The 27,969-nt window shown below is 46.5% G+C and overlaps 2 protein-coding genes and 1 pseudogene across 2 annotated transcripts in view; 1 reads left to right on the top strand and 2 right to left on the bottom strand.

The window, feature by feature from the left end:
• LOC140119963 (uncharacterized) overlaps nt 1-27,969 on the bottom strand; it is a 1,020,783-nt gene that overhangs the window by 386,977 nt on the left and 605,837 nt on the right. The window lies entirely within an intron of this gene.
• The window catches only part of LOC140119783 (uncharacterized), a 157,870-nt gene that overhangs the window by 27,182 nt on the left and 102,719 nt on the right, over nt 1-27,969 (bottom strand).
• On the top strand, nt 686-27,677 carry LOC140119965 (uncharacterized; annotated as a pseudogene).

Consider the following 27,969-nt stretch of genomic DNA (forward strand, 5'->3'; position numbering starts at 1 on the left):
GCCAAAGGGGTGGGGGATACTGTCAAGGTACTGTCACTTTTTAAGATCCTTGCAATCTTTTTACATCTGTAATTGCTTGTTAAAATGTTTTTCCCAAACAGTAGTGCTTTACATTTTGGTAGTGTCGTGGGCATCACAAAAGATTGGCGACTTTCTTCAAAAAGGGAGGGTCGACAATGGGACTGAGTTTGGAGACCTGGGACGAAGTTGTTCAAAATAGGATGTGAGAACGTTTTATCAGAATCGCCAGCAACACGGGTCATCTTCTAGATGATAAAATGATAACACACAGAAGTCTGTTAAGTTAGATTTATACAGTTCCAATTATACTTTTGAGAGGCCCTACAATTACTCTACTATATGAACAATGCATTTTGGAATGGAATTTTTAAAACAATACTTTAGCAATCTTTTTTGTAACACAGAGGAGACCTCTGGTCGGATCATGTATTTTATGTACGTAATTGCTTCAAATATCGATTGTCCTTGATTTCTTTAATTTTTCCTCAGGTTCTATAGATACAGGACTCCCAGAGGTTTCTCTCAAATATGGTTCTTTCCATCAATGATCCACCAGGGATCCGGGAGAAGGACAGAGAGCAGATGGCGGCCAGGATCCTGGAGCTCACCCTGGAGATGATCTCCTTGATAACCGGAGAGGTGAGAGTCTCCCAGGACATGGCTCTTATCTCTAGGAATAACAGCGGGAAATGACTGGAGAGGTGAAGGATTCTTAGGATCTATGTAGTGATCAGTGTCTCCCCATACACAGGATTACACAGTAGTGAAGAAGTCGTCTGGTGAGTGTGTGACCCCCCGTGTGTCAGGAGGATGGACCCAGAGCCCCATCACCGAGCCTCCACCTCATTCACTGATACATGAGCAGAAGATCCTAGAACTTACCTCCAGGATCACTGAGCTGCTGAGCGGAGAGGTGAGCACTGCCGGGAATGCTGGGACATTGTACAATAACACAAGGGAGGGGTCTGGGTGATGACTGTGTCATTGTGGGTGTCAGGTTCCTATAAGGTGTCAGGACGTCACTGTCTATTTCTCCATGGAGGAGTGGGAGTATATAGAAGGACACAAGGATCTGTACAAAGATGACGTGATGGTGAAGGGTCCACCATGGAAGGAGAAGGACAGAGAGAAGATGGCTGCCAGGATCGGAGACTTCACCCTGGAGATCATCTTCTTGATAAGTGGAGAGGTGAGAGTCTCGGAGAACGTTGCTCTCATATTTATAAATAAAACTGAAAAGATGAAGGAAAGATGCATAATTATTTGGATCAATGCATTGATGTATAGGATTACACAGTAGTGAAGAAGTCGTCTGGTGAGTGTGTGACCCCCCGTGTGTCAGGAGGATGGACCCAGAGCCCCATCACCGAGCCTCCACCTCATTCACTGATACATGAGCAGAAGATCCTAGAACTTACCTCCAGGATCACTGAGCTGCTGAGCAGAGAGGTGAGTGCTGCCGGGAATGCTGGGACATTGTACAATAACACAAGGGAGGTGTCTGGGTGATGACTGTGTCATTGTGGGTGTCAGGTTCCTATAAGGTGTCAGGACGTCGCTGTCTATTTCTCCATGGAGGAGTGGGAGTATATAGAAGGACACAAGGACCAGTACAAGGACATCATGATGGAGGACCACCAGCCCCTCACATCACCAGGTAAGAGGAGACCTTCCTGATTATAGAGGACAGAGCAGGCGTGAGGTCACCTCCTCCATCATCTCCTAAAGAAAATGGGGGCATTTGTGTGTCTGTGTATGATGTAAGCCCGGGCTCTCGGCCGTGCCGTATGCAACAGAAGGCCCACTCATATAAGGCGTGCCCCTTTTTACAATCCCTTTTCAATCCATGTGGTATTATGGTGTTTACTGATTTCTTGGTTATATTTTCCAGGAGATGAAAGTACAAGAGGTTCCCATGGACGTCCCCCCTCATCTCCTTGTGGGGAAGTAGAAGATAATCAGTCACATCTTCCCACAGAGGAGGGAAATCATGGAGATAAGAGGACATTTTCATGTCCTGAATGTAAGAAGTGTTTTACCAGCAAATTAATCCTTTATCAGCATGTGAAACTTCACACAGAGGAAAATCTATTTGCACGTACCAAACGTGGAAAACGTTTTACAGGGAAATCGGAAGAGAAGCCGTTTTCATGTGGCGATTGTGGAAAATGTTTTAAATACAAGTCTGCTTTTGTCAAACACCAGAGAACTCACACAGGAGAGAAGCCATTTTCATGTGCTGAATGTGGAAAGTGTTTTAGCAATAAATCATTAGTGGCTGAACACCAGAGAGTTCACACCGGAGTGAAGCCATATTCATGTTGTGAATGCGGAAAATCCTTTGGCTCTAGATCAATTCTTGTTCACCATCAGAAAATTCACACGGGAGAGAAGCCATTTTTATGTACCGAATGTGGGAAATGTTTTGTTCAGAAATCCCATCTTGTTGAACATAAGAAAACTCACACTGGGGACAAGCCATTTTCTTGTCTGGAATGTGGAAAGTGTTTTACCCAAATGTATAAGCTTGTCGTCCATGAGAAAACTCACACATCAGAGAAACCATTTTCATGTCTTGAATGTGGAAAATGTTTTGCCATGAAATCAAACCTTGTTCAACACCGGAGAATTCACACAGGGGACAAGCCGTTTTCCTGTTCAGAATGTGGGAAATGTTTTGCCAGTAAATCGAAACTTGTTGAACATCAGAGAGTTCACACAGGAGTGAAGCCGTTTTCATGTTCAGCATGTGGAAAGTGTTTTGTCAGTAAATCAAAATTTCTTCAACACCAGAGAATTCACACAGGAGAGAACCTGTTATCATGTTCCGAATGTGGAAAATGTTTTGTCAGTAAATCAAAACTTGTACAGCACCAAAGAATTCACACAGGAGAGAAACCATTTCCGTGTTCTGAATGCGAAAAATGTTTTATCAATAAAACAGAACTTGCTCAACACCTGAGAACTCACACAGGGGAGAAGCCATTTGTATGTGCAGAATGTGGGAAATGTTTTAGCCTGAAAGCGCACCTTGCTAGACATGAGATAATTCACACAGGGGAGAAGCCATTTTCATGTTCTGAATGTGGGAAATGTTTTAACCAGAAAAGATATCTTGTTAAACACCAGATAATTCACACAGGAGAGAAGCCATTTCTCTGTACTAAATGTGGAAAATGTTTTACTCACAAATCAACTCTTGCTCAACATCAGAGAACTCACACAGGGGAGAGGCCATTTTCATGTACAGAATGTGGAAAACGTTTTATTACTAAATCAGTTCTTCTCAGACACCAGAAAATACACAGAAGCGAAGACATTTCTTTGTATTAAATGTGGAAAATGTTTAGCCTGTGAATCCTGTCTTGTTCAGCATCAGAGAATTCACACGGGGGAGAAGCCATTTTCATCGGATCTCGTTGAACACCAGAAAATATGTGAAGGTCAAAAGTATCTTAATAACGTAAATCCTAAAGTCCCCTGAACAGTAAAGGATGCTGACATTCAGCTTCTGCTACTCTATGGATGTATGTTGTTTCTTTTTTGTCTATGTAAAGGAATAAGCTCTGTGCAACAGCAATTAAGATGGTACCTGCATCCTGTCTATAAACAGGTCACAATGACTGCACCAAGCCAGAACTTACCGCATGAATGACTACAGGACCCTTGCCTAATACACGTCCTAGTATCCTGTGTGTAATAAAGCTTTGGGCTCAGAATTAATTTCCACATTCAGTGTGAAGGAAAAGCTATAGACTGACTCTTCTCTCCATAAACTTAATTTTAGTGATCGGTGTCCACTCACCCCTGCTCCTCATCAGCACCCCTCCCATATGTTATGCTACGTTCATGTGAATGTAGCCTAAAATGTACACATATCTGAATGGGCAATACAAGGATCTCTCCAAAGATCTAGGCCTGTGACTAGGACCAGGAGACATCCTCTATGCCTAGTGCAAAGGCCGTTCTACCATCACCATAGACAGGGGACATCGGCTACGCCTAGAGGAGAGGAGGTTCTACCATCACCATAGACAGGGGGCATCCTCTACACCTAGAGAAAAGGAGGTTCTACCATCACCATAGACAGGGGGCATCCTCTACACCTAGAGGAGAGGAGGTTCTACCATCACCATAGACAGGGGCATCCTCTACACCTAGAGGAGAGGAGGTTCTTCCATCACCATAGACAGGGGGCATCCTCTACATCTAGAGGAGAGGAGGTTCTACCATCACCATAGACAGGGGACATCCTCTACACCTAGAGGAGAGGAGGTTCTACCATCACCATAGACAGGGGGCATCCTCTACACCTAGAGGAGAGGAGGTTCTTCCATCACCATAGACAGGGGGCATCTACTACATCTAGAGGAGAGGAGGTTCTATCATCACCATAGACAGGGGGCATTATCTATACCTAGAGGAGAGGAGGTTCTACCATCACCATAGACAGGGGGCATCCTCTACATCTAGAGGAGAGGAGGTTCTACCATCACCATAGACAGGGGACATCGGCTACGCCTAGAGGAGAGGAGGTTCTACCATCACCATAGACAGGGGACATCGGCTACACCTAGAGGAGAGGAGGTTCTTCCATCACCATAGATAGGGGGCATCCTCTACACCTGGAAGAGAGGAGGTTCTATCATCGCCATAGACAGGGGTCATCCGCTATACCTAGAGGAGAAGCGGGTTCTTCCATCACCATAGACAGGGGGCATCTACTACATTTAGAGGAGATGAGGTTCTACCATCACCAAAAACAGCGGGCATCCTCAAAACCTAGAGGAGAGGAGGTACTACTATCCCCATAGACAGGAGCCATCCTCTACGCCTAGAGGAGAGGAGGTTCTACCATCACCATAGACAGGGGGCATCCTCTACACCTAGAGGAGAGGAGGTTCTACCATCACCATACACAGGGGGCATCCTCTACACCTAGAGGAGAGGAGGTTCTACCATCAGCATAGACAGGGGTCATCCTCTACACCTATAAGAGAGGAGGTTCTACCATCACCATAGACAGGGGCCATCCTATACACCTAGAGGAGAGGTGGTTCTACCATCCCCATAAACAGGGGACATCCTCTACACCTAGAGGAGAGGTGGTTCTACCATCACCATACACAGGGGGCATCCTCTACGCCTAGAGGAGAGGAGGTTCTACCATCACCATAGACAGGGGTCATCCTCTACAACTAGAGCTGAGGAGGTTCTACCATCACCATAGACAGGAGGCATCCTCTGCACCTAGAGGAGAGGTGGTTCTACCATCACCATAGACAGGAGGCATCCTCTGCACCTAGAGGGGAGGAGGTTCTACCATCATCATAGACAGGGGCATCTTCTACACCTAGAGGAGAGGAGGTTCTACCATCACTATAGACAGGGGGCATCCTCTAGACCTAGAGGAGAGGTGGTTGTACCATCACCATAGACACAAGGCATCCTCTACACCCAGAGGTGAGGCAGTTCTACCATCACCTTAGACAGGGGGCATCCTCTACACCTAGAGGAGAGGAGGTTCTACCATCACCATAGACAGGGGGCATCCTCTACACCTAGAAGAGAGGAGGTTCTACCATCACCATAGACAGGGGACATCCTCTACACCTAGAGGAGAGGAGGTTCTTCCATCACCATAGATAGGGGGCATCCTCTACACCTGGAAGAGAGGAGGTTCTATCATCGCCATAGACAGGGGTCATCCGCTATACCTAGAGGAGAAGCGGGTTCTTCCATCACCATAGACAGGGGGCATCTACTACATTTAGAGGAGATCAGGTTCTACCATCACCATAGACAGGGGGCATCCTCTACATCTAGAGGAGAGGAGGTTCTACCATCACCATAGACAGGGGGCATCTACTACATCTAGAGGAGAGGAGGTTCTACCATCACCATAGACAGGGGAAGTCCTCTAAACCTAGAGGAGAGGAGGTTCTATCTTCACCATAGAACGGGGGGCATCCTCCACACCTAGAGGAGAGGAGGTCCTATCATCACCATAGACAGGTGGCATCCTCTACGCCTAGAGGAGAAGCGGGTTCTTCCATCACCAAAAACAGGAGGCATCCTCAAAACCTATAGAGGAGAGGAGGTGCTACTATCCCCATAGACAGGGGCCATCCTCTACGCCTAGAGGAGAGGAGGTTCTACCATCACCATAGACAGGGGGCATCCTCTACACCTAGAGGAGAGGAGGTTCTACCATCACCATACACAGGGGGCATCCTCTACACCTAGAGGAGAGGAGGTTCTACCATCACCATAGACAGGGGGCATCCTCTACACCTAGAGGAGAAGCGGGTTCTTCCATCACCATAGACAGGGGGAATCTACTACATCTAGAGGAGAGGAGGTTCTACCATCACCATAGACAGGGGGTATCTACTAAATCTAGAGGAGAGGAGGTTCTACCATCACCATAGACAGGGGGCATCCTCTACACCTAGAGGAGAGGAGGGTCTACCATCACCATAGACAGGGGGTATCCTCTACACCTAGAGGAGAGGAAGTTCTATCATCACCATAGAACGGGGGGCATCCTCCACACCTAGAGGAGAGGAGGTCCTATCATCACCATAGACAGGTGGCATCCTCTACACCTAGAGGAGAGGAGTTTCTACCATCACCATAGACAAGGGGCATCCTCTACACATAAAAGAGAGGAGGTTCTACCATCACCAAAAACAGCGGGCATCCTCAAAACCTAGAGGAGAGGAGGTACTACTATCCCCATAGACAGGAGCCATCCTCTACGCCTAGAGGAGAGGAGGTTCTACCATCACCATAGACAGGGGGCATCCTCTACACCTAGAGGAGAGGAGGTTCTACCATCACCATACACAGGGGGCATCCTCTACACCTAGAGGAGAGGAGGTTCTACCATCAGCATAGACAGGGGTCATCCTCTACACCTAGAAGAGAGGAGGTTCTACCATCACCATAGACAGGGGCCATCCTATACACCTAGAGGAGAGGTGGTTCTACCATCCCCATAAACAGGGGACATCCTCTACACCTAGAGGAGAGGTGGTTCTACCATCACCATACACAGGGGGCATCCTCTACGCCTAGAGGAGAGGAGGTTCTACCATCACCATAGACAGGGGTCATCCTCTACACCTAGAGCTGAGGAGGTTCTACCATCACCATAGACAGGAGGCATCCTCTGCACCTAGAGGAGAGGTGGTTCTACCATCACCATAGACAGGAGGCATCCTCTGCACCTAGAGGGGAGGAGGTTCTACCATCATCATAGACAGGGGCATCTTCTACACCTAGAGGAGAGGAGGTTCTACCATCACTATAGACAGGGGGCATCCTCTAGACATAGAGGAGATGTGGTTCTACCATCACCATAGACACAAGGCATCCTCTACACCCAGAGGAGAGGCAGTTCTACCATCACCTTAGACAGGGGGCATCTTCTACACCTAGAGGAGAGGAGGTTCTACCATCACCATAGACAGGGGGCATCCTCTACACCTAGAAGAGAGGAGGTTCTACCATCACCATAGACAGGGGACATCCTCTACACCTAGAGGAGAGGAGGTTCTACCATCACCATAGAAAGGGGGCATCCTCTACACCTAGAGGAGAGGCAGTTCTATCATCACCATAGACAGGGGAAGTCCTCTAAACCTAGAGGAGAGGCAGTTCTATCATCACAATAGACAGGGGGCATCCTCTACACCTAGAGGAGAGGAGGTTGTATCATCACCATAGACAGGGGGCATCCTCTACACCTAGAAGAGAGGAGGTTCTACCATCACCATACACAGGTGGCATCCTGTACACCTAAAGAAGAGGAGGTTCTACCATCACCATAGACAGGGGGTATCCTCTACACCTAGAGGAGTGGAGGATCTACCATCCCCATAAACAGGGGACATCCTCTACACCTAGAGGAGAGGAGGTTCTACCAACACCATAGAAAGGGGGCATCCTCTACACCTAGAGGAGAGGCAGTTCTATCGTCACCATAGACAGGGGAAGTCCTCTAAACCTAGAGGAGAGGCAGTTCTATCATCACAATAGACAGGGGGCATCCTCTACACCTAGAGGAGAGGAGGTTCTATCATCACCATAGACAGGGGGCATCCTCTACACCTAGAAGAGAGGTTGTTCTACCATCACCATAGACAAGGGGCATCCTCTACACCTAGAGGAGAGGAGGTTCTACCATCCCCATAAACAGGGGACATCCTCTACACCTAGAGGAGAGATGTTCTACCATCACCATAGACAGGGGGCATCCTCTACACCTAGAGGAGGTTCTACCATCACCATACACAGGGGGCATCCTCTTCGCCTAGAGGAGAGGAGGTTCCACCATCACCAAAGACAGGGGTCATCCTCTACAGCTAGAGGAGAGGAGGTTCTACCATCACCATAGACAGGGGGCATCCTCTACACCTAGTGGAGAGGCAGTTCTGCCTTCACCATAGACAGGGGGATCCTCTTCACCTAGAGGAGAAGACGTTCTACCATCACCATAGACAGGGGGATCCTCTACACCCAGAGGAGAGGCAGTTCTACCATCACCTTAGACAGGGGGCATCCTCTACAGCTAGAGGAGAGGAGGTTCTACCATCACCATAGACAGGGGGCATCCTCTACACCTAGAAGAGAGGCAGTTCTATCATCACCATAGACAGGGGAAGTCCTCTAAACCTAGAGGAGAGGCAGTTCTATCATCACAATAGACAGGGGGCATCCTCTACACCTAGAGGAGAGGAGGTTGTATCATCACCATAGACAGGGGGCATCCTCTACACCTAGAAGAGAGGCAGTTCTATCATCACCATAGACAGGGGAAGTCCTCTAAACCTAGAGGAGAGGCAGTTCTATCATCACAATAGACAGGGGGCATCCTCTACACCTAGAGGAGAGGAGGTTCTACCAACACCATAGACAGGGGGCATCCTCTACACCTAGAGGAGAGGCAGTTCTATCGTCACCATAGACAGGGGAAGTCCTCTAAACCTAGAGGAGAGGCAGTTCTATCATCACAATAGACAGGGGGCATCCTCTACACCTAGAGGAGAGGAGGTTCTATCATCACCATAGACAGGGGGCATCCTCTACACCTAGAAGAGAGGTTGTTCTACCATCACCATAGACAAGGGGCATCCTCTACACCTAGAGGAGAGGAGGTTCTACCATCCCCATAAACAGGGGACATCCTCTACACCTAGAGGAGAGGTGGTTCTACCATCACCATAGACAGGGGGCATCCTCTACACCTAGAGGAGGTTCTACCATCACCATACACAGGGGGCATCCTCTACACCTAGAAGAGAGGCAGTTCTATCATCACCATAGACAGGGGACATCCTCTACACCTAGAGGAGAGGAGGTTCTACCAACACCATAGACAGGGGGCATCCTCTACACCTAGAGGAGAGGCAGTTCTATCGTCACCATAGACAGGGGAAGTCCAGTAAACCTAGAGGAGAGGCAGTTCTATCATCACAATAGACAGGGGTCATCCTCTACAGCTAGAGGAGAGGAGGTTCTACCATCACCATAGACAGGGGGCATCCTCTACACCTAGTGGAGAGGCAGTTCTGCCATCACCATAGACAAGGGGCATCCTCTACACCTAGAGGAGAAGACGTTCTACCATCACCATGGACAGGGGGATCCTCTACACCAAGAGGAGAGGCAGTTCTACCATCACCTTAGACAGGGGGCATCCTCTACACCTAGAGGAGAGGAGGTTCTACCATCACCATAGACAGGGGGCATCCTCTACACCTAGAAGAGAGGCAGTTCTATCATCACTATAGACAGGGGAAGTCCTCTAAACCTAGAGGAGAGTCAGTTCTATCATCACAATAGACAGGGGGCATCCTCTACACCTAGAGGAGAGGAGGTTCTACCAACACCATAGACAGGGGGCATCCTCTACACCTAGAGGAGAGGTTGTTCTACCATCACCATATACAAGGGGCATCCTCTACACCTAGAGGAGAGGAGGTTCTACCATCCCCATAAACAGGGGACATCCTCTACACCTAGAGGAGAGGTGGTTCTACCATCACCATAGACAGGGGGCATCCTCTACACCTAGAGGAGGTTCTACCATCACCATACACAGGGGGCATCCTCTTCGCCTAGAGGAGAGGAGGTTCTACCATCACCAAAGACAGGGGTCATCCTCTACAGCTAGAGGAGAGGAGGTTCTACCATCACCATAGACAGGGGGCATCCTCTACACCTAGAGCAGGGGAGGTTCTACCATCACCATAGACAGGAGGCATCCTCTACGCCTAGAGGAGAGGAGGTTCTACCATCACTATAGACAGGGGGCATCCTCTACACCTAGAGGAGAGGAGGTTCTACCATCACTATAGACAGGGGGCATCCTCTACACCTAGCGGAGAGGCAGTTCTACCATCACCATCAACAGGGTGCATCCTCTACATCTAGAGGAGAGACAGTTCTACCATCACCTTAGACAGGGGCATCCTCTACACCTAGAGGAAAGGAGGTTCTACCATCACCATAGACACGAGGCATCCTCTACACCCAGAGGAGAGGCGGTTATACCATCACCATAGACAGGGGGCATCCTCTACACCTAGAGGAGAGGCAGTTCTACCATCACCTTAAACGGGGGCATCCTCTACACCTAGAGGAGAGGAGGTTATACCATCACTATAGACAGGGGGATCCTTTACACCTAGAGGAGAGGAGGTCCTACCATCACCATAGACAGGGGACATCCTCTGCACCTAGAGGAGAGGCAGTTCTATTATCACCTTAGACAGGGACATCCTCTACACCTAGAGGAGAGGCAGTTCTACCATCACCTTAGACAGGGGCATCCTCTACACCTAGAGGAGAGGAGGTTATACCATCACCATAGACAGGGGGATCCTTTTCACCTAGAGGAGAGGAGGTCCTACCATCACCATAGACAGGGGACATCCTCTGCACCTAGAGGAGAGGCGGTTCTACCATCACCATAGACAGGGGCATCCTCTACACCTAGAGGAGAGGTGGTTCTACCATCACCAAAGACAGGGGGCATCCTCTACACCTAGAGTAGAGGTGGCTCTACCATCACTATAGATAGGGGGCATCCTCTACACCTAGAGGAGAGGAGGTTCTACCATCACCATAGACAGGGGGCATCCTCTACACCTAGAGGGGAGGTGGTTCTACCATCACCATAGCCAGGGGGCATCCTCTACACCTAGAGGAGAGGAGGTTCTACCATCACCATAGACAGGGGGCATCCTCTACACCTAGAGGAGAGGTGGTTCTACCATCACCATAGCCAGGGGCATCTTCTACACTTTTTGGGACCTACTGTTCACTATTTTGTAAATATACACATTTATACATAGGCTATAATATACATTTAAATGCACTGTAATATTTGATAAATTGATCTATATATTTTAATTTATTTTTATATTTAAATATTTGTGTCTTTTGTATGTGGTATGTGTGGTATGTATGACTCATGGGCCCATGAGGGGGTGTGAGGTGAATGTATCGGAGTGTGATCATCTACTTTTGATATGCTTATATTTATAATATATTATTTATTTTCTATTTGCATGATGTTTGTGTATATTCTCCCAAAGTAGATTGATCCTTTAATTGGTCTGCTCGGTTCCATTCACATTACTCTTCACGCACCCGCACCGGTTGTCTTTTTCACCGCGAAACATTTTATTTTTATTGGTGCTATGCATGCGCTAGTCTTCTTTTGGTCTTTGTGACTCGACTCGGTGCTGCGCATGCGCCGCTGATCTCAATGGTGGGTTGACCTGATGGGTGCCTGGTGTCCTTCCGGGTCATACCGGAAGTTAACGCTATACAAGCACGCAAGGGGGGAGCATAAAAGAAGAACGCACCGTGTTGCTAGATTACCCCTGAGGAAGCTACCACAAGGTAGCGATATGCGTGGGGCATCTATTCCCAGCACCCCGGTTCTATAGCCTGAGAGTTAGGCATATATTTTCTCTACTTGTGCATGGTTTGGCTGGTCTCTTATCTTGTGTTCATCTGTAACATGTTGGGATTTTTCCCTATGTTATTTATTCTTTGTATTATTCATATAGATTTGTCTTTCTGATCTGATCAGCCTACCAATTGAACTAATCTATACATGGCAATATTTAATTGTGGCCACTGGGGACAGCTGGAGTACTGGGACAGTGCACATTACCATGTGTTTTGCACTGTCCTGAGGATGTGTTCACTTGTGACTTTGTTCACAATTTTGAAATGTTTTTAAGCATGTTTTGTGGTGCATTTTTCAATTAATAAAAATATTATCAGTTGATCTATTTTGCATGTCTCTGTTCTTTACCTTTGCATATTACATCAAAAGAGTCTTCCTTTCCTCGGGTATGTCATCTCTGACAAGGGAATACAGATGGGTCCCATGAAATTGTCTGTGGTATTTCAGAGGTATTTTCCAGAGATTCCTGGGCTTTTTTAATTACTACCAGCAGTTCATACCACATTTTTCCTCCCTTATGTCTCCCATTGTGGCGCCTACCAAGAAAAACAACCAATGCTATACTCTGGCCACCGGCTGCTGAAGAAGCTTTCTCCAAGCTGAAGTCTGCTTTTGTACTCTCTCTCTCGGCCCGGTACGGAGAAACCGTTTCTGCTAGAAGTTGATGTTTCCACACAAGGAGCTGGAGCCGTTCTCACACAGAAAGGGCCCAAAGTCCGAATTCTCACTTTCGGGCTTCTTCTCAAAAACCTTCTCAGACGCAGAGAGGAACTACTCCTTAGGTGATCCGGAGCTTCTCGCCATAAAGCTTGCCTTGGAAGAGTGGCGTTATCTTCTAGAAGGACCTGTCATCCAGTCTGTATCAATACAGATCACAACAACTTCCTATATCTCCAGACTGCTCAGCATCTCAATCCACGGCATGCTCGTTGGTCCCTCTTTTTCTCTCCATTTTACTTTCTAATCCATTACCATGCAGCAGAGAAGAATGTCAAAGCTGATGCCCTCTCTCGTGCCTCCGATGTAATTGGGGACGAACCGATTCCTCGACATATCGTTCCTCCCATGCGGCTTGTTGTTGCCACTTCTGTGGATCCCTCCTGTCCGACAAGTTCTCCGAAAAGGGATACTAAGTTGGGGACATTTCTCTTGTGTGGCTGGAAACCCTGGGGTGCAGAGATCTGTTACTTTCATCTCTTGTTTCCACTGGTGGCCAGGTCTGGTGAAGGATGTAAAAGACTTTGTGAGTTCCTGCACTTCCTATGCCCAAAATAAATCATCACGGCTCAAGCCAGCAGGTCTGCTTCTGCTACTGCCAATACACAGCTGCCCATGGACTCATGTAGCCATGGACTTTGTTAGGGATCTTACTCCATCCTCTGGTAATACCGTCATCTGGGGTGTCACAGACCGTTTCTCTAAGATGTCGCACCTCATTCCTTTGCCTGCTCTACTGTCATCTCCTCGTCTTGCCGGCTTATTCTTCCTCCACATCTTCCAGCTTAGACAGCCATGGACTTCCTCTGCACATTGTCTCAGACCGAGGGGTCCAGTTTGTTTCCAGGTTTTGGCCTTCCGTGTGCAACCAACTTCAAGTAAAGCTGGACTTCTCCTCTGCCTATCATCCTCAGTCTAATGGGCAAGTGGAGAGAGTCAATCCCACTCTGTGCTGCTATCTTCAGCACTTTGTTTCCGCCAACTGGACGACTGGTCCACCCGGTTACCGTGGGCGGAATTCTCCTATAGTTCTTTGGACTCTGAATCTGCCAGTGCCGCTCCCTTCTTCATTGTTTATGGACGACATCCACGCCCACCTCTTCCTCTTTCTGTGCCTTCTGATGTTCCTGACGTGGATCTTCCATCGGGGCAATCCCTCTATTAGATACGCAGCGAGTTACTTCAAATCGGAGACCAAGATTCACAGTATAGGACTCTGTGGTGGTGCTCAGTCAGTAAACATAATAATAAAATCGTAAAATCGTCCTTTATTACAAGTGAAAAACCTGAGGCTGATTCCACCAATGTCTTTAACATGAAGTCAGTTAGAAGGAAGCAGTTCTTTCTTATCGATTGGAAGGGGTTCAGGCCAGAGGATAGATCTTGGGAGGCCCAAGATTAATCCTGAGTCTTTTAGTGTGCAGTTGTCCTGCAAACCCCATATCCGTAATGTATTTCACAAGTCACTGTTGAAAAAATACATTTCTCCAGTCATACAAACCACCAGCTCCTGTTGTTATATGGGTGAATTAGAACTTGAAGTTGAAAAAAATGTGGTTCTCATAAGAGTTCACAAAGCTGTTCAATACTTATTGCATTGAAAAGGATATGGTGCTTAGGAGCATACATGGGTTCTCTTGCAAAGATCTTCATGCCCCACATCTCTTTAGGTTTTATTATGGCAGAATTACTACAAACCTGTTGGTCCTAATGAGGGCACGGTGGCCCCTTGTAAGAGGTGGGGTACTGTTACATCTGTGTCTCAGTCATCTTCAGTTCATACTGTCAGGCTGAGAAGGCGCTGAATTCCATCTAATGCTTTTCATCCGGCAGTCTGAACAGTGTTCTATTTGTTGGCCTGCAGGCTCTTTGCCTTCAGTGCTTTGCCTCTCTCACGTGAAGAACCCCGATATAAAACCATGTGCACCATTCTTTTCTGGTAAACAGTTTGTCTGCCAGCATTCTGTCTGTGGTTATCTTTATATATGTTTGTACTTCTGGTTTTTCGATATTGGCTTACGTTCTCGACTATTCTCCTTTTTAATTCTATGTTGTACCCGGTTTGTCACCTCCCTTATGTATTATTTGTTTGTCCGTCTTGTAACATGTCCACACTTTGGATCTGGGAGGGACAGATGCCCAGTTATTAGCTACTGTTTAAGGTGGACCCAGTAAGTGAGCAGTACCTGTTTGTGGGACTTAGAATCAGTGCTCGCTGTCCGTGTCCTGCCCTTACACATTGCTATTTATATTCATTTATCTCAATTGCATTTTAAGCAATAGTATTTATAAAATATGAATATACTATTCTCTATAGCCGCTCACATTACCTGGAACATAAAACATTAACAGGTTAAGTTACATTGATAATACCCATTTTATTTTAATACCCATCTTATTCTTATTGTGGACTTTATGCTGGATAACTTAATTTTCTAATGTGGATTTTTGTCTCTTTTGTACCTCCCGTATGATGATATTCTTTAACCCTTTACCGACTGGCGACTTATCTGTACGTCACACCCTGGTGGTGCATGGGTGCCGCCATTTTGGATTTAATCTGCGCCCCTTGTAAAGTCATTAGGGGGCGGCGATCGGTTACCGTAACAGTCTCTGTTCTTAAAAAGACCTAAGACTGTCTGATAGAGATGCTGTTTAAAATCCCTACTGTTGTATGGCAGTATGTGGAAAATACCAGAGGGGGTCTGAAAAATAGTAAAAAAAATTAAATAAAAAGTTAAAATAAAAAACTGATGTAAATATAAACAGTAAAAATCATAAACATATTAGGTATCGCTGCCTCCCAAAGTGTCCGATCTATCAAAATGTAATTATGTCTTTTTTTAACCCCCGTAATAGAGCCTAATGTTGAAAATGACACTTTTTTGCCATTATTGAAAAAAATTTACATTTACATAGGGGCCAGTATTATAGCAGTTACATTCCTGTACACAGGAGGCAGTATTATAGTAGTTATATTCTTGTACATAGGGGGCAGTATTATAGTAGTTATAGCGAATTGTGGCAGATCAAAGCCAGGATCAGAACTCGATGTCCAGAAAGCTTGACTCTTCTCAAGGTTGATCAGAGACCCGGAGGCCCCTGAGTAACTTTTGATGGCTGCAGACAACATCTCCACCTCACAAGGCTCTGATATCACCACAGTCACATCATCCGCGTAGGCGACTACCTTCAAAGGCAAGCAATGGGGGACTGGTACCTCCTAAAAATCACACCGCTGCAGTGATCTCGGAATCCCTTAGCCTGGTCCAGACCTACAACATATCTCCCACACCTCAGAGTTTTACATCTCTCAAACATCTCTCTTATGAAGATGACTGCTCCAGAGATGTTCCGCCCTTTTACTGTGCCATACTGAGAGCCTGCCAACAGTGCCGGGGACAAACAGACTAACCTAGAAAACAGAATTCTTGCCAGAATTTTCCTGTTGACATTCAAGAGGGCGATCGGCCTCCAGTTCTTGATGTCACTAGGCTCCTTACCTTTGGACAGCAGAATAAGGGAGGACACTCTCATGGATGGAGGCATCAGGTGATTCTCTAGACAGTTGGTAAACACATCCACAAGGATCGGAGCCAAGAGGTCTCTAAATTTCTTCTAAAATTCACATGTTATACCATCAGGACCTGGTGCCTTCTTCAGATGCAATTTATCAATGGCCTCTTTAACCTCCTCCTCTGTTATTCCTGCTGTCAAAGGAGAAAAAAAAATCCAAATCTCTAGTATCAGGCTAGTATCAGGGCCTGGAGTTGCCTCCAAGAATTGAGCCATTTTCTCTTTATCCAAAACCTTTTTCTGAAATAACTCAGCATAGTAGGATCTCACCACCCCCAGGATTCCCTCCCAAGGTTCCTGTAAAACTCCCCGGGAGTCAGTGAGACCTGTGATTGATTTCTTGGCCACACGTTCCCGGCAATTTTCATACAGATCAGGAACACCCAGTTTTCCGTAATCTCTTTCAATTACCAGGGACGTGTAGCGGCTGTACTGATACTGCTTTATTTCAGACTTTAGTCAGTCAATTTTATGTTTGTCCCCCCCTCCCGCCGAATACAGTGACTCCAATTCTTTCCGCAGCTTGAGATACTGGCTGTACTCACTCTTACCCTTCTTCACTGATAGTCTCTTTAAGAGGGACCACCAGTGAGATATGTTGTCATAGAAGTCTTGTCTCTGGAGCTGGTCCTGAAAAAGGGAGTGGATACAATTCTGGACATAGACATAATCCAGAATGCCGAAATTAAGTCTCCATAACCCCCGACAAATATCAGGATGGTTAGAGGCTCCCATGGAAAACAATAAGGCCATATGGACAATATGGGACGACTCTTTCACTCATCCCACTTACATTCTCTGAGGGACTCACAAACGCCATATCGATCCTGCTATGTCTGTCAGCACAAGAGTAGGTGTACTTAGGTGTCCTACCATCCAGGGTGAATACATCACATAGATCGGCCTGTGATATGATGTTACGTAGGAGTTTGGAGTCTCTGACCACTGCTCTGCCCGAGGACCTGTCACCTGATGTCATGGTAATATGACACCCGCCATTATCACAGGGATAGAGGTAAATAAAAACTGCTTTACCTCATTGAACAGCTGGATTCTCTCTGTCACTGTCTGTGGGCCATAGATGTTGATCAACCGGAGCCACCTACCATGAATGGTCACTTCCAGCACCAGGCACCTCCCCATAGCGACCTCCGTCAGCCTGTGGACCCTCACATCTATAGCGACCCCGGCGTACGTCTCCACAGCCAGTGACCAGTAAGAAGGACCAGACCGCCACTCACGCTCAGCCTCACGGAGATGCCCTAAGGTGGTCAGATGGGTCTCCTGCAGGAAGATGACATCAGCGTCCAGATATCTCAGGTGGTCATACACGGCGTGTCTGGTCCTTCTTACTTTAAGAACCCAGCCATTACAATGAAAAAGAGCAGAGCAGTGACCCCCATCATCACGTGTCAGAGTCAAAGTCCCCCTGTCTTCCACCTGTTTCCATGTCTGATTCTACAGTGGTGTCCACAGGAGGGGGCTTCTTTTTAGTTGGGGGGGGTCCCCCACGTCCACCTCACACTCATTATCGATACGTTTGAGCTCTCGCTGATAATCCCCATCCGACTCTGACAGAGTATCAAACTGGATGGAAAGGACCATGACCCCGGCATCACCTTCCTCATTGTTTTAGGGCCTAAGCTACAGTCTTCCTCAGGCTTACGGGAGGAATTATCTTTTTTCTTTCTTTTGTTCTTCTTCACCTCCACATAATCACTAGGTGCTACAGAGGTGGCCAATGATCATCCAAATTTCTTCTATTTTCTGCTTTATTGATGTCCTCAGGGTGCTGGTATGAATAAAAGCTGTGACAGAGCAGGGAGTATAAATCATGATTTAAATTTCTATTTTGGCACTTTGCGATAAATAAGCGGGTCTTGGTTGTAGTTTGGGCACTCGGTCACTAAAAGGTTCGCCATCACTTGTCTATACTATACTGCTGCTCCGCATGCTCTATACTGTACTGCTGCCCCTCATGCTCTATACTGTACAGTTGAAAGAAGGAGGGCAAATTCAGACTACATTATATAGCTTCTCCCCAGGGTCTTTCTGTACAGGAAGAATTGTGGGTCCGACAGGATGACAAGATCAAAACCTTTTCATTTTTCCCAGTTTCAAACAGTCAATGAAATGTCGCTTTAAAATAGCACTGAGAGCAGTTGCCTGGGACTGAAGGAAGATTTGGTGAATTTGGTCCTGTTTTGTGAGCTCTTCCCTGGGGCGATGGCCTGAGTGCCCACAGAAAGGCTCTGAGTGTCCCCTCTGGCACCCGTGCCATAGGTTCACCACCACTGCTCTATACTGTACTGCTGCCCTTCATGCTCTATACTGTACTGCTGCCCTTCATGCTCTATACTGTACTGCTGCCCTTCGTGCTCTATACTGTACTGCTGCCCCTCATGCTCTATACTGTACTGCTGCCCCCCATGCTCTATACTGTACTGCTGCTCCTCATGCTCTACACTATACTGCTGTCCCCCATGCTCTATACTGCACTGCCGCCCCTCACACTGCACAATACTCTCCACCACATACAAGTCTTTTGGGCCATTTACTTAGAAAGTCAGAAACATCACTAGAAGCCCCTGCCCGTGTATAATGCTGCGTGCGGCGAGTCATTGTGCGGCAGAAATCATGAATCTGCCTGTTCCCTGCACCGGCCCCACAGAGGGCACCATATTTTTTTTGTGGTGCACCTTTACCTTAGGACGTGCGACAGACTTTGCATGTAAAATACAGCGCACGGTCCGACTGAGCCCCGAAACGCCTCCGAATTTGTGTCGCATGGAGACCAGTGCAGCCGCGCCACAAAAGGGTCACGTCCAAAACAATTGTGGTGCAGACACTTCTTATACCTGTGCAAGAGAATGTACAAAGCCTGACAGGAACCTGGCGGCAGCCCCTACAGTAGTAACTGTGCCCCATAGTGTGTCCCCTTCATAACAAGGTGTCTCCCAGCAACCAGCAGCCCCTCCTGTACTGATCACATGATCTATGACATAACCACAGGTCCTTCATCCGTCACTTCTCCTCTATACACATCTACACTGTGCCCTGCTTCCTGTCCTCACGGGAAGCCCCGCCCATCGGCGACATCACACTCCCAGGGTCACATGACTAGTGGATAGTGAGCAGGAGGACGTGTGTGAGGTAGAGAGTGTCCTGCACTGAGGAGAGAAGAGGTAAGTGACCAGAGGAGGGACTACAACTCCCAGCATGCTCCAGGAGCACACACACTATATGGAGGGACTACAACTCCCAGCATGCTCCAGGAGCGTGCACACTATATGGAGGGACTACAACTCCCAGCATGCTCCAGGAGCGTGCACACTATATGGAGGGACTACAACTCCCAGCATCTCCAGGAGCACATACACTATATGGAGGGACTACAACTCCCAGCATGCTCCAGGAGCGCGCACACACTATATGGAGGGACTACAACTCCCAGCATGCTCCAGGAGCACACAATGGGGCAGATTTATCAAGTGTCTGAAAGTCAGAATATTTCCAATTGCCCATGGCAACCAATCACAGCTCCCCTTTAAAATATTCATGAGCACTGGTGAAATGAAAGCTGAGCTGTGATTGGTTGCCATGGGCAACTGGAAATATTCTGACTTTCAGACTGCTTGATAAATCTGCCCCAATGTCTCCCTCCATGTCCAGTATCTGCTATTAGTAAGGAGCGGCACAGTCCAGCGCCATCACTCCTCCCTCAGTCCAGTGACCTCCCCTCCAGTGTCTGGAGAATCCCCATCTGTCACATCACACATGTCATGGACACAATTGCTTCATATAGAGTTTGCTCTTAGTTCTTCTCATGTTTCCTCAGGTTCTATAGATCCAGGACTCCCAGAGGTTTCTCCTAAAGATGATCCTTTCCATCAATGATCCACCAGGGATCCGGGAGAAGGACAGAGAGCAGATGGCGGCCAGGATCCTGGAGCTCACCCTGGAGATGATCTCCTTGATAACCGGAGAGGTGAGAGTCTCCCAGGACACGGCTCTTATCTCTAGGAATAACAGCGGGAAATGACTGGAGAGGTGAAGGATTCTTAGGATCTATGTAGTGATCAGTGTCTCCCCATACACAGGATTACACAGTAGTGAAGAAGTCGTCTGGTGAGTGTGTGACCCCCCGTGTGTCAGGAGGATGGACCCAGAGCCCCATCACCGAGCCTCCACCTCATTCACTGATACATGAGCAGAAGATCCTAGAACTTACCTCCAGGATCACTGAGCTGCTGAGCGGAGAGGTGAGCGCTGCCGGGAATGCTGGGACATTGTACAATAACACAAGGGAGGTGTCTGGGTGATGACTGTGTCATTGTGGGTGTCAGGTTCCTATAAGGTGTCAGGACGTCACTGTCTATTTCTCCATGGAGGAGTGGGAGTATATAGAAGGACACAAGGACCAGTACAAGGACATCATGATGGAGGACCACCAGCCCCTCACATCACCAGGTAAGAGGAGACCTTCCTGATTATAGAGGACAGAGCAGGTGTGAGGTCACCTCCTCCATCATCTCATCATCACATATAGACAATGTATCGGTCACTGTGTATATTTCCTACAGATGTATCCAGTCAGAGAAATCCACCAGAGAGATGTCCCAGTCCTGGAGATTCCCGAGATATTAAAGAGGAACCAGAGAGATGTCCCAGTCCTCAATATTACCATGTTGTTAAAGAGGAACCAGAGGAGAACGTCCCACTGGATCATCAGGTAGATGGAGCTGACGTTCCTGTAAATCCTCTATAGATGGATGTAATGAGGCTTCTACTAACCTTCTCCAGCAGCAGTGGGGTGGAGGGTCTATGCGGTGATGTTGATCGTTGTGGTAGGACATAACTACAAATGTTGTTTATTTTTATAAAATATTGTAGTAAAGAGAACCTATTATATGGAATTTACAGTCCAGAGCAGCAGAACTGGATAATCTTGTCCCTGGTGTCCAGTCTCCACCTCAGGATCGGGTCACATCGGGTTATGCAGTAATATAACCGGAACGTTGATGCTGATGTGTAAAATATTTGGATGAACGTTGATCCTGTCTCCTCCTGCAGGAGATTATTCCCCTTAGTTCATGGTTCTGGAGGTTTCTGTCCATCACTTGGATATAAGAGAATCTCTGGAGACATTTCCTTGTTTTCTCATGTCCCTCATGTCGGATCTTTCCAGGAAAGTTGTGGTGGAAGGAGGAGCGGAGAGGAAATCCCCTCATCAGTGACAAAGGAGGGTAAGAGCCTTTCATGTATCTTGTGGGTTATTCCTCTGCTGGCGGTTGCGGCCTAGGCACGCTGATGTCACGGTGCTTGGTATGGGGAGCGGAGGGCTGTCCTACAGCCTGGCAGGTCTCCAGCAGGTGGTGTGTGCAAGAAATATGGAGAGAGAGGCTGATGCAATGGTTTCTCCCTGGGGTAATCCATGAGTGTCTATAGGGTGAGTCCCTGGGTGAATGATGGGGAAGCCCGTGGTGGTAAACAGCCATATCCAGGGATCAGATGGAGTCAACATTGTGCAAATCAACTTACAGTTGTTTATTTAACAGCAGGCAACGGCCAAATGATAACAGCAGTAGATTCAGCAAGCTGCTGAGGGCTGATCTGCTGGAATGTTACTCTCAGCCTGTTAGTAGCTTCAGTCTGGGCTGGTAGGGATGGAGCTGAGTCCAGACGGGGACCTGTGCTCTGGGGCTTAAGTCTCCTGACTTGCCCTCAGGTATCAGGCAGCAGCCTGAGGTACCTCTTCTTCCTGGTAGTGGGTTTGGAGAGCAGCTCTGCAGGGAGCTGCACACTGGACCTGTTTCTCTACTTACTGGATTCGAAGACCATGTGCTCTCTCCCAGCAGGGGTTCTATACTTCCTTGGTCAGGTGGTAGCACTTCTCCAATCAGCTTCCAGCTTGCTTTACAAGAACATAATTGAAGAATAGCATTAAGCATTGTTAATTCTTGCCTTACCAGGCAGTGGCTGCTGCTGCAATTACTAAGTTCTCCAGTACCTAGAGACCTCCTAGAGAGGTGATCAATCTCCCTAACAGCTCCTGACAAGTAGAGGGCACTATTCGCAACTACCACCTTGTCTATGCGTTGGCAGGGATGTTGCCCTTCCCTTATACATTGCAGGGAGAGGTCACATCCAGGGGAGGAGATGGAGATGACATAGACACCTGCTGATCCGTCTTTGGTTTCCTCCTCCAGTCACATCAGTCTATACCCACATGTTGTTTTACTATGAGGCTCTGAGGAATGTTATTGTATACAGTGAAAAAACCCCAAATCTGAACACACAAATTGTGTTTTTACCCCTATTTTTTTTATCAAAAGATTACATTTTTTAAGATCTACTTAAACCTATATAATTTGGTATTCCTATAATCGTATAGACCCAAATAATAAAGAGGAAGTTGGGGCGTAAAATGAAAGCTATAAAAATAGGGCCACAAGAAAACGCAGCAAATGTGGGGTTATTTTTGTCAATTTCACCACAGTTGCATAGAGTATTCACTGGAGCCAAAAAACAAGGGGAGATAAAGGGGAAACAATGAATAATAATATACAACTCTCCAAATAGAACAGATTCAGCAGAGAAACTGCTAGTTAGTCAAATAGATGCGGTAAAGTGCTCATCATGGGGGACTTCAATTACCCTGATATAGACTGGGAGGGGGCGGATACTTGCAGGTCCTTCAAAGGCAGCAGGCTTTTGTCAGTAACAAAGACAATTACCTGTCACAACTAGATTTTATATTATGCTTTACTAAGATAGAAGAGCAACAAACACTCTTAAATTCTGGAGGGCAAATTTTCAGCAAGGGAGGACATTTTCAAAAATATTCTATAAAGGTCCTGAAAAAGATACCATATGAAAAAAGCATAAGAAAAACAAGAAAATTCCAATGTGGTTAACTAGTACTGTAAGAAGAGCAATAAGCAAGAAAGTTAAGGCGTTTAAGTTACTAAAACACGAAAGTAGCGATGAGGCATTACAGGATTATAGAAAAAAAATTAATTCTGTAAAAAAAACAGATAAAGGCAGCAAAATACAGACTGAAAAAAAGACTGCCTAAAAAATAAAAGTAATGCCAAATTATATTAAGTATATAAATGACAAGCAACTAAAACTGGAGAGTGTGGGCCCTCTGAGGAATAAACTGGGGGTTATGGTGAAAAGAGATGAGGAAAGGGCCAATCTACTGAATGTCGCCTTCTCGACTGTCTTTACTCAGGAAAATCCCCTGCAGGAGGACACGATGAGGAATAATGTAAATTCTCTTTTGAATGTGAACAGTTTAAACCAGGAAAAGGTACGGCATCACCTCAAAACCGCTAAATCCCCAGGCCCAAATGGCATACACCCCTGGTGCTGCATGAATTATGTGCTGTGATAGACCATTTGTCAGATCCGCTGGAAGGGACACCGTGTCTGCTGGTCCTTCCACTCTCCATGCTGAGAAATGCTAGCGGTCTTCCCCGAGTTTCTGCACATCTCCGCGATAACTCGGCCCCCTGTCCACAGCGAGTTACACTGCTTCAAGCTCGGGTCAGCGGGCATCCAGGACGCATGCGCTTTAGGGAAGTTAATGCTGTCTGTCTTCAGAGTCAGCCTGGGTTCCTGCTCTTATGGGATTCTGGGGGCGAATCTCAGGCTGCATAAATTGGATCTGGACCTTCTCCCTTAGCGTTGTTGCTTCTCCCCGGTATTGTATTTGCCAGTTAGTTACTTTTCCTTGACTAGCGGTTTTGACCTTGACATACTCTCTGGTGTGACCCGGCAGTTCTGCTTTCTCTTCTATGTTCTGTGTCTGTACATCTTTAGTTCTCTTGTCTTGTGTCTGCTTTAGTTTCCTATGCTGTCTTAAATATTGTTTGTTTCTTCATTGTTTGTCCTGTTTCTTCACTCTGTCCATACCACCTCACAGTGACTGACAGACCTATTTGGGTTCCTCTCACCTCCCAGGGCCTTGCAGGGTAGATAGGAGGTTCCTGCGGCAGAGGCTCCCTCCCTTCAAGGGGGTTTCTGCCTTGGTAGGGTCTAGTCTGTAGATCAGCACAGGGATAGTTCGCCCATCCTCTCACTTCTGTCAGCCGGCACCTAGACTTGTGTGGTAGTTCTTTTTGTGTGTACAGTTTTCCAGTCGTGAGTTTTCCTAACACCATTATTATTAAAATAGGTTAAAAAAGCTATTGGGAAACTACAGACCTGTGAGTCTAACTTCATTTATGGGAAAATATTTGAGGGGTTTGTTAGAGATGCCATCTTGGAGTTTTACACTGTACATAACGTTATAACCCAGCATCAGCATGGGTTATTGGGGGACCGGTCCTGTCAGACTAATCTGATCGGCTTCTATGAGGATATGATAATGTAACCGGTGCTAAAGCTTGTGTGGCTGTGGACGCATACCCTTCAACAATAGTGCTGCTGATCGTAATGCCCAGGCTCACATTGCTAATAAAATCCCTCTAGAAGCCCCCCTACATGTATCGCTGGCAACCCAGAGTCCTCAGGGGATTGGGGCTACTATGGAAAGGAGGAATCACAGCTAATTTTTATAAACTAAAGGTGGGATCATTTGTGTATTTAAACCAAAGCCAGCAATTGGTTAGACGTCAGCTCAACATAATGATCGGTATTAGTACGGACACATACTGATTGTCGCCCAGTGATGTGGCAGCGATCCACTGCCGCACATGGTCCATATGTTTATTGACGATGCCGAGAGTGACACATGCGTGGTAAGTTATGCACATGCATATAATGTTGGTGACCTAAGAAAGAAGAGCAGACCTAACAAATAAATGTCCCTTTACTCCATCTTCTCGCTGATCTTCATGCTGGGTGTGGGGGAGGGCATCTCGAAGACGGAGGTGGTAACACAGCCCCAGGTGTCCTTGGTACATCTCTGTGAATGCATCTTTCTTGCCACCCTGACCTGCATTAACACTTTCTAATGGATATTTTTTTCAGTGGTTTATATTTGCAATTAATACACATAAATTCTTTATCCGTAGATGACAGTAAGTTACTGACACGTCGGTTTACTCCTGCTAGTACCTGGCGAAAAAAAACCTCCAATACTGATCAGGAGATGAAAGTACAAGAGATTCCCATGGACGCCCCCCCTCATCTCCTTGTGGGGAAGTAGAAGATAATCAGTCACATCTTTCCACAGAGGAGGGAAATCATGGAGATGAAAGGAAATTTTCATGTCCGAAATGTGAGAAGTGTTTTGCCAAGAAATTAAGTCTTGATCAACACAAAAAAACTCACACAGAGGAGAATGTATTTTCATGTCCTGAATGTGGAAAATGTTTTAGCAAAAAATCTAATCTTGTTAAACACCAGAGAATTCACACCGGAGAGAAGCCATTTTCATGTTCAGAATGTGGAAAATGTTTTAGTGATAATTCAGGTTGTGTTAAACACCAGAGAATTCACACAGCAGAAAAGCCATATTTATGTCCTGAATGCGGAAAATGTTTTCTAATGAAATCACAACTTGTTCAACATTTGAGAATTCACACAGGGGAGAAGCCATTTTCATGTGCAGAATGTGGAAAATGTTTCAGTTATAGTGCAAGTCTTGTCGAACACCGGAGAAGTCACACAGGGGAGAAGTCATTTTCATGTTCTGAATGTGGGAAATGCTTTATTTATAAAGCAGCTCTTGTTAGCCATAAGAGAAGTCACACAGGAGAGAAGCCATTTTCATGTTCTGAATGCAAAAAATGTTTTGGCAGTAAATCAGAACTTGCGCAACACCAGAGAATTCACACAGGGGAGAAGCCATTTTCATGTCCAGAATGTGAGAAATGTTTTACCCAGAAAGCGCATCTTCTTGAACATAGGATAACTCACACAGGGGAGAAGCCATTTTCATGTCCTGAATGTGGGAAATGTTTTAACCGGAAAACCTATCTTGTTGAACACCAGAGAATTCACACCGGAGAAAAGCCCTTTTCTTGTTCTGAATGCGGAAAATGTTTTAACCAGAAAACCTATCTTGTTGAACACCAGAGAATTCACACAGGAGAGAAACCATTTCTGTGTATTAAATGTGGAAAATGTTTTACCCATAAATCAAGTCTTGTTCAACATCAGAGAATTCACACAGGAGAGAAACCATATCTCTGTACTAAATGTGGAAAATGTTTTACCCATAAATCAAGTCTTGATCAACATCAGAGAAATCATACAGGGGAGAAGCCATTTTGTTGTAATGAATGTGGAAAATGTTTTCAGAAAAATTCAGGTCTTGTTAAGCACCGCAGGATCCACACAGGGGAGAAGCCATTTTCATGTACTGAATGTGGAAAATGTTTTAACCAGAATTCAAGTCTTGTTACTCATCAACGAATTCACACAAGAGAGAAGCTATTTTCGTGTTCTGAATGTGGAAAATGTTTTAGCAGAAATTCACATCTTGTTAGACATCAGAAAAGTCACACAGGAGAGAAGGCATGATAATCTTTCTTATACTATGAATCTTACCTGTTCAGATCTGTTGCGCACATAAAATAAAAATGCCTGATATGTCCGTCTAAAAAAACAAGAGGACAACAGGTGCTAACGAGTGATCGATAACAAGTTGGTATAGGTGCGGTGTGGCAGAGGACCAGGGTAGGAGGCTCCCATCTCCCGTCAGTGTCAGCCGCTCATCCCCCGGTGTCTTGAACACTGGCGCAGCTTCACTGTTACCAACAATAAATTTTCTATTGTTCCTCATATATCTTGTATCAATTTGTGTAAAAGGTTCAATCAATCCTAGATCGAGACTTGTCCTCCCCTGCAGCAGATCGTGTTACCAGGCCCTCAGATCTATTTAAAGGGAACCTGTTAAACTACTTTTCTGGACGTTTATTTTATAGCCTCAAAGGTTCCGAATCTTGTAATTGTATCAAAAAATGTTGGGAGTTCTTTTAGTGGGTCCGCCATAAACACAATCACATTGTCGGCAAATAATGCTATATTTACCTCCCTTTCCCTGACTTTTATACCCTTTATAAAGACCTGAGTCTTCAAAGTTCCTGTCAAGGGGTTCTAGCGCAATGTCAAAAATGAGGGACATAGCGCATGTCTGTCCCATGACAGAGTTTAAAGGGGTTATAGAGGAATCCTGGTGTACTTATCTGCACTGTGGGGTTGTTGTTTATCCCTCCCAAATAATAACGGATCTTCCCCGTGATTACCATCTTATCCAACACCATCCCAAGCCATTCCCAAGCTTTTTCAGCATCCAAGGCCACAAAAGTTGTTCTTTCTCTTGGCCTGGGATGGTGTTGGACTCTGTCTAGAACCACCAGCACCTTCTTCAGGTTAGCCACCACTGCTCTCTCTTTGATGAAGCCCACCTGGGATGGACCTACTAAATCTAAAAGCCAGTTGTCAGGCTTCTGAGTCTGTGGACCCTCTGGACCACCACGGGCGATGGTACTAGCTGACTCCTGGGACCGGAGTCTAAGTGGCACCTGGTCTTCATTAGAGCCCGCCGCTAAGCAGGATGGTCTTGCTGCGCCTGGGTACCACCAGGTCGTTCCACAGGTGTGACTAGCCCATGGTGGTAGCCAAGGTAGCAATGCAGGAGGCAGTCCGTACCCGGGGTGACAGCGGAGAACAGCACAGGAAGGAACACTAGGACACGGAACAGGAAAGCA

The sequence above is a fragment of the Engystomops pustulosus genome, chromosome 2 (genome assembly GCF_040894005.1).
Source record: "Engystomops pustulosus chromosome 2, aEngPut4.maternal, whole genome shotgun sequence".
In the NCBI taxonomy this organism is placed as follows: Eukaryota; Metazoa; Chordata; class Amphibia; order Anura; family Leptodactylidae; genus Engystomops; species Engystomops pustulosus.